General features: G+C 42.1%; 1 protein-coding gene across 1 annotated transcript in view; it reads left to right on the top strand.

Moving 5' to 3' along the window:
* The first annotated feature begins 210 nt into the window (after positions 1–210).
* LOC127450453 (TBC1 domain family member 10B-like) overlaps positions 211–7,907 on the top strand; it is a 38,995-nt gene continuing 31,298 nt past the window's right edge. The window contains exon 1 of the mRNA XM_051714565.1: positions 211–1,570. The gene's annotated coding sequence lies outside the window, so the exon portion shown is untranslated. The remainder of the gene's footprint in view (positions 1,571–7,907) is intronic.

The following is a 7,907-nucleotide window of genomic DNA, read 5'->3' as shown; positions in this document are numbered from 1 at the left end:
AACTCCATGTTTTTATAACATGTTTATATCATGTTATATTATGTTTGTCATAGTAATATGATGTTTTTTCATTACAAAAACCCCAAAATGATAAAAATACTGACTCCTTTATTGGTATTAAACTAATACAGGCTTTTATTTGGACTTTCTTCTTGTACACATCAGGCACTGTATTAAGCAGCACATAAACTTTTGAAATGAACAATGTTTCTGGTTATTTTATGTTAAATTCAAACCTTTGTCCATCTGAATTCCACTTCGTCTGAAATAAAGCAAGCAAACATCACGTGATCTTCTGTGACTGATGTAGGTTCAGCAGACGACTAGAAGCTCAAATGTCCAGTTTGACTCTCTTTTCAATTCCACCCCCGACTGCGACTGGCAAATCTCGCTGGTCGGCAAATCGAGATGCAGTTCAAGTCGAACACACATCCACGTTTTTCCTGAACGCAGAAGTGTTCCACGATTCGACTGTTTTCAATTTCCGGTCTCCACTGTTTTTACTTGCATCGGCGTATATTCTTAGCAGGTAATGTAATGTTTAAGGTATTACATTTGTATAAATTGTCTAAAAACATGCTGATTCTTCACAGAGTTGAAGTTCACATTTTTTTTTTTTTTTTACATTTATGCATTTGGCAAATGCTTTTATCCAAAGTGACTTACAGTGCCCTTATTACTGGTATAATCCCCCTGGAGCAACCCAGAGTTAAGTGCCTTGCTCAAGGACACAATGGTGGTGGCTGTGGGGATCGAACCAACAACCTTCTGCTTATCAGTTCAGCACTTTAGTCCACTATACTACCACACCACTTTTTATAGACAGTGCCTCACCTGAGTGTGTAGATAACATGAAGCGATGGTCAGAGATAAGTTAGGTTGATATCATTTATGCTGAGTAGTGATGGGTCGTTCATGAATAATTCGTTCATATACCGACTATCGGTTGACTATTGAAAATGTAAATTATTGTTGTTGTTCTCTGGATCGCTCGTTTTGGCAGTTTTTACTTACCGTCTCGAGACCAAAAATACAAAACAGGCAATTAGAATCATCATGGCGCCGACTAGTGGTGACTTGTGCGTCATGACGTTAGTCGATCCTGCGCGTGTCCGAAGCTCACGGCTCGCGGGTGCGCGCACGTCGCTGTCACTCAGAGTTGGTGGTAGGAAATGCGGACACGGCGAAATGTCAGCAGGGCCATGCTTATCTTTTCTAGCGATGCGGCCCAATACACTCCTTTCTTGACGCTTAAAAACGAAACGCACATGTCTTCTCAATGCCAATATTGATGAGGATCTGGTTTCATACGGATGAACGGGACAGCAGCGCACAGCGGCAGTGTTTAGCTAACACCTCTGCTAGCCCAGCAACACGCCACCCTCCAGAGAAAGAGCCCTAACCACACGGGCTACCTCTCACTGTTCATGTTGTAATTGAAACTTTACTATCATCTCAAAGGCCAACCAGCGGCTTGCTACACTCACACCTTTAATCCGGTCAGCGGCGAGTGGGGGTCACGGTAACCGAAGCGGACAGGAGCCCTCCGGGACGGATCTCACAGCTGCGGGTGAGTCTGGGCGATGATCATATCTTGTCTCAGTCGAGACATATATGCTTGGCGATGGCCAGCACCGAACACAGTCGAGTTAATAACGCCGTTACACTGCGCCTTAAACCGGGAAGTTGAGCTGATCGGCCGCACTGGATACTGAAGACGCAAGCTAGCGAGTTAGCAGGTCAATTTCACCAGTTATATGAATACATTAGAATTAAAACTCCCTCCACTTTCTATATATGTTATGTAGCATGATGTGGATGGTGATTTCTCAATTTAATAAAGACACAGAGAGGACGAGCATGATTAGCAGCTTTAGTTTACAACTGACACTTACAAATCCACCGACTCCTGCTGGTTAAGCTATCTCAAGTGCTATCTACCCACTTTATGACCTTTTTTTGCGTGCTTTACGACTGCAGTGTTGATGAAAGAGTTGAGCTTTCATAAACGAGGTTTCTCGGTATCTGGTACCCTGTTGTATTGTCCTGTCACATCACATGTGCTAAGCCGCACTGTGACTTACCGCACATTTGCAAAACGTTCATCCTCTAATAAACTGGCACAAAAAGTTCACATGTGTGCTTTGTTTACATGTCATTGGTCCTCCTCACAGTTCAGACAGCAGAGCTTCGTTTACCCGGAACGAGCAGACAGTTCATGTGCATGGGTGGAGTCCCACAAAGACCTCGTCGCATCCTGAGTAGTTGTTATTTTATTTTTTTGCATTCAGATGATAAGTTGTTGATAAGGCGATAACACGTTATAACATCTTACTTTGTAATAGCCATTCTTCTGTATGTATGTGTGTGTGTGTGTGTGTGTGTGTGTGTGTGTGATTTAATCAGTTTTATGTAACATTTCACTGTTCGACTAAGCACACAGGCTGTATCACAAAACCTAGTGGGCTGCCTACCTAGACAGCATTTTTGGCCCTCCTAAGCGTGTGCTGCGACCCTTCAAGTAGGCAGCTCACTGAGGTTTGGGACGCATAGTCATAGTTTTTCTCTCAAGGAACTACTTCCTTTTTACCTCCTGCCAACATGTGTACTCGGACAGCTGTATTTATAGATCATGCGGAAGTTTAGGAGACAGATGTTTGTATAAGAGGAAATAGCGGTAACCTGTAGTGTAGTGCAGCCTTGCATCTTAATCAAATCAATAGTTTGTCTACATCTTTACAATTAACTATATTCTGTCAAAAGGTTGACAAATGTCTTTACCGAACAGACCAACCTGGCTAATAATTTTTTCCCCAGCATCATGATATTTGGTTAAAATGTCTTTGAATTTATCAAGGAAAGTGTATATTTTGTGTGCTGTAATCTTTTTTTGCGCTCAATGGGATTGAGATCTGGGCAGTTTTTGCAGTTCATTTAAATAGTGCTGTGTAGTGACAAATGATTTTGTAAAAGTACAAATATTCCATGTTGTCTCTCGGTTAATATGAGGTCATAAAAACTACCATTCTATACTTATTCAAGATATAGAAAATGCTGTTTAAAATGGTTTGTCACACTGCGTAACTATAATAATGCTGTAAGTGCTTGAATTTTCATGGCAGCTACCCTAATACAGTGCATCATGTCCATCGTCTTTTTTATCCTTAATTTAGATCCAGTTTAATTAATCTTGAGATTAAAATGGTCATATTTAGTGGGATAACTTTAACTTTTTAGTTAGGGCTTTACTCCTCATTTATGTTCTGTTGTATTGTATTTGTATTTGTATTATTTATGTAATAATTGTTTTTTTTTTTATTGGGAAACAAGGTAACAAAGGAAACATGGTACTTAAAGGTGCACTCAGCGATTCCTGAGTTATTTGACTTATTTAACAACGACAAACCGTGGTTTACAGCAGAACTCAGGCAGCTTCGTCAGGCCAAAGAGGATGCTTACAGAGTTGGGGATAAAGTCTTGTACAGTCAGGCCAGGAACACACTGAACAAGGAAATCAGAGTGGCTAAAAGAAGATACTCTGAGAAGCTGAAAAACAAGTTTTCAGCTAACGACCCTGCATCAGTGTGGAGTGGCATGAAACAACTTACGAATTACAGGACTCCTGCCCCCAACCCTGTGGTGGACCAACAACTGGCTGACGACCTGAATGTGTTCTACTGTAGATTTGAAAGGCCCAATCTCACACCCCACACCCGCTCTGACCTTCACTTCACACAAACACCAACACCTCCTGCAACCCCCCTCCTGCTACTCAACCTGCGCTTAAGATCTGTGAAGATGATGTGAGCTGTGTCTTTCGACAACAAAGGATAAGGAAAACACAGGGCCCAGATTGCGTTTCACCTGCATGTCTTAGATCATGTGCTAACCAGCTGGCCCCCATCTTCACACAGATCTTCAATAGATTACTGGAGCAGTGTGAAGTCCTATGCTGCTTCAAATGTTTCACTATCATCCCCATCCCAAAGAAACCAAAAATCACAGGACTTAATGACTACAGACCTGTCGCCCTGATGTCTGTGGTCATGAAATCATTTGAGAGACTGGTGTTGGCCCACCTGAAGAACATCACTGGACCCTTTCTAGATCTCCTTCAATTTGCTTATCGAGCAAACAGGTCTGTGGATGATGCAGTCAACATGGGATTGCATCATATCCTGCAACATCTGGACAGACCAGGGACATATGCAAGGATCCTTTTTGTGGACTTCAGTTCGGCTCTCAACACCATCATCCCAGCTATACTGCAGAATAAATTACACCAACTCTCTGTTCCCATGTCTATCTGTCAGTGGATTACCAGCTTTCTGACAGACAGGCAGCAGCTTGTGAGACAGGGGAAACTCACTTCCAGCACCTGTACAATCAGCACTGGTGCCCCCCAGGGATCAGCACTCTTCTCCCTCTACATCAACAACTGCATCGCCAAGGACCCCTCTGTCAAGCTCCTGAAGTTTGCAGATGACACCACTGTCATCGGCCTCATCCGAGATGACGATGATTCTGCATACAGAAGGGAGGTTAAACAGTTGGCTGTCTGGTGCAGTCAAAACAACCTTGAGCTGAACACGCTCAAAACGGTGGAGATGACTGTGGAGCTCACACCCCAACACTGACCCCCCTCACCATTCTAAACAGCACTGTGGCAGCAGTGGAGTCATTCAGGTTCTTGGGCACTACCATCTCACAGGACCTGAAGTGGGAGCCCCACATTGACTCCATTGTGAAAAAGGCCCAGCAGAGGTTGTACTTCCTTAGCCTGCTGAGGAAATTCAACTGCCACAGGCGCTGATGATACAGTTCTACTCAGCAGTCATTGAGTCTGTCCTCTGCACTTCAATAACTGACTGGTTTGGTTCAGCTAAGTAATCAGACATCAGAAGACTACAAAGGACAGTTCGGACTGCTGAGAGGATTACTGGTTGCCTCCTGCCCCCCTTCAAGAACTATACACTTCCAGAGTGAGGAAAAAGGCTGGAAAAATCACTCTGGACAAATTCCATGTATGTGTAAGCATACTTGTCAATAAAACTCATTCTGATTCTGATCTCTCCTGCTATTAAATCGAACATCACAACAACAGCATATATGGGTTCTATGAAACATAGCAAAATTTATGTTACCCACCTATCGAGAAGAAAAAGAGCAACTTCTTTTACCTCTCGGAGTTCTCTCCACCACTGAAAAGCCTCGCCGATGTTGATGCGGCTCCTAGCCCTCAACTAATCATAATCCTTCTTTTTTCGTTTACATTCATCTGACCTCAGCCATTTATCCTCCTTGGAGTTTAGAAAGTTTGCATCAGCCAGATTTGCCGTCGCTCTTCTAATTAATTTCCCTCTCGCTCTGCCCCCACCCCCCATCCTGTGCATGCGCAAGAACCACCCCTTGTTGCTGATTGGCTGGAGTAGTGTTGTGTGGATCGGTCTGTTACATCCCATTTACAGAGCCAGGCCTGTGTACAAATACTAGATTTTTTTTCAGCCCACCCACAGAATGGACAGCTAGCAGACTGTGAGGAGATATTTGCAGAATTTGACAAAGTGTATTGGATTAGAATTACTGAGTGCACCTTTAAGGTAAATTGGTTGCCAAAAGGGGATATGTACTATTTTGATTGAGGTTTGAAAGTTAGTGTAGTAGGCTAGGTGCCTAGTGTTGATAATTGGGTCTTTTTACAACACTTGTAAATGTAAATGATTAGTGATAAGACTAATTCTGAACAGGGCTGGGTATTGATACAGATTTCCTGATTCGATTCCAATTCACAAGCTCTCGATTCAGTTCTGATTTCAATTTGATTCTATATAGATTAATTTGGATATATTTCAGTTATAATGTCCACTTTGCTTACATATGAATGAAATTCTCTCCCAGATAATGTCTTTTAATTATACATGGGACCTTTTAACTAGGTATATTAAAAAAATATAAATTTTAGCAATTATGTTTTATTAGTTTTCATCATTTTGGTCACATTTTATCTTTCAAAAAGGAACAAATCCATGTACTCCATCAATGAATATTATATAATATTGCATAAATTACGATGCATCGTGAAATAAGTAATTATAGATGAAATGTCATGTGCAGGCAGATACGATCCAGGTTTTAATCAATCAGGGTCATAAAATGAAAAACTGTTTATTAGTAGCATGTAAAGGCGGTAACATGGGATGTGGTAACCGTGAGTTCCCTATTCATTTTGGGATAGGGAAAGAGGCGACAGGCGGCTAAACGGAGACACCTCCTCTTGTCAAGCCCATTCACGAAAACTCAGTCGCATTTTCATGCAGAACTGTTTGTGGCACACACTGTGAAAGATAATTTTTTTTAATCACACGTGACTGTAATCAACTGATTAGTTCCATTCTGACCAGTATGAAATCGCTCCCCATTCTGTAGCATTCACTATAAAGAGAATGAATGAATTAGTGTTTTCGTTCACAGCCAATGTCTGCCCACCAGTCACATTTATTTAAGCCAAGTTCTATTTTATGCAGATAAAACAATCAGTGAACAACTAACCTCGCACACCTAACAAGTAATTGATAGGTGCATAGGACACAAGCTGTAGTAAAGTCAATGAAATAGAAAAAAATCCCGCACACTATCAAAATTTATTCAGCAATGTTTCGTTTTCTGCAGTAAGGTTTCTGCACCATTTCAGAGACTGTTTAGTCCGATCCCAAATGAGAACTATCGATGTGATAATTGTGCACAGTGCAATAATACTTTTAAATCATCCTTTTTTTGTCATCCGCGAACTGGTAAAAGGTATTCAGTAAACTGTGTTATCACCTGTTTCTCTACCCATGTTGTGTATTTTATTAGTTGCCCTTGTGGTCTTGGATATGTGGGAAAAACATCAGTTAAAACAACGAATTAGTTAACACAAGAGTTCGATCAGGAGAAAAGATCTAAATTATCCTGTCGCAGCTCATTTTGTTGAATTTAATCATGATGTCTCCTCTTTGCGTTTTTGTGGCATCGAGAGTGTTAAGATGCCACCAAGACGAGGCAACATTGAATTGATTTTACAGAGACGTGAGATTTATTGGATCTACACACTTCAAACCTTATCACCGATGGGACTTAATGACGAAGCCTTGTTTAGATATACTGTATGTATAGATAAAGTTTTTTCCATGTAAACTCAGCAAAAAAGAAACGTCCTCTCACTTTCAACTGCTTTTATTTTCAGCAAACTTAACATGTGTAAATATTTGTATGACATCAAAAGATTCAACAACTAAGACATAAACTGAACAAGTTTCACAGACATGTGAATAACAGAAATGGAATAATGTGTCCCTGAACAAAGGGGGGCCACACCAGATACTGATACCAGTCAGTATCTGGTATGGCCACCAGCTGCATTAAGTACTGCAGTGCATCTCCTCATGGACTGCACCAGATTTGCCAGTTCTTGCTGTGAGATGTTACCCCACTCTTCCACCAAGGCACTTGCAAGTTCCCGGACATTTCTGGGGGGAATGGCCCTAGCCCTCACCCTCCGATCAAACAGGTCCCAGACGTGCTCAATGGGATTGAGATCTGGGCTCTTCGCTGGACATGGCGTAACACTGACATTCCTGTCTTGCAGGAAATCACGCACAAAACGAGCAGTATGGCTGGTGGCATTGTCATGCTGGAGGGTCATGTCAGGATGAGCCTGCAGGAAGGGTACTACATGAGGGAGGAGGATGTCTTCCCTGTAACGCACAGCGTTGAGATTGCCTGCAATGACAACAAGCTCAGTCCGATGATGCTGTGACACACCGCCCCAGACCATGACGGACTCTTCACCTCCAAATCGATCCCGCTCCAGAGTACAGGCCTCGGTGTAATGCTCATTCCTTCGACGATAAACGCGAGTCCGACCA

Source organism: Myxocyprinus asiaticus, chromosome 13 (genome assembly GCF_019703515.2).
Source record: "Myxocyprinus asiaticus isolate MX2 ecotype Aquarium Trade chromosome 13, UBuf_Myxa_2, whole genome shotgun sequence".
Taxonomy (NCBI): domain Eukaryota; kingdom Metazoa; phylum Chordata; class Actinopteri; order Cypriniformes; family Catostomidae; genus Myxocyprinus; species Myxocyprinus asiaticus.
Note: the sequence above shows the minus strand (reverse complement) of the source record. Positions and strands in the feature narration are given on the sequence as shown.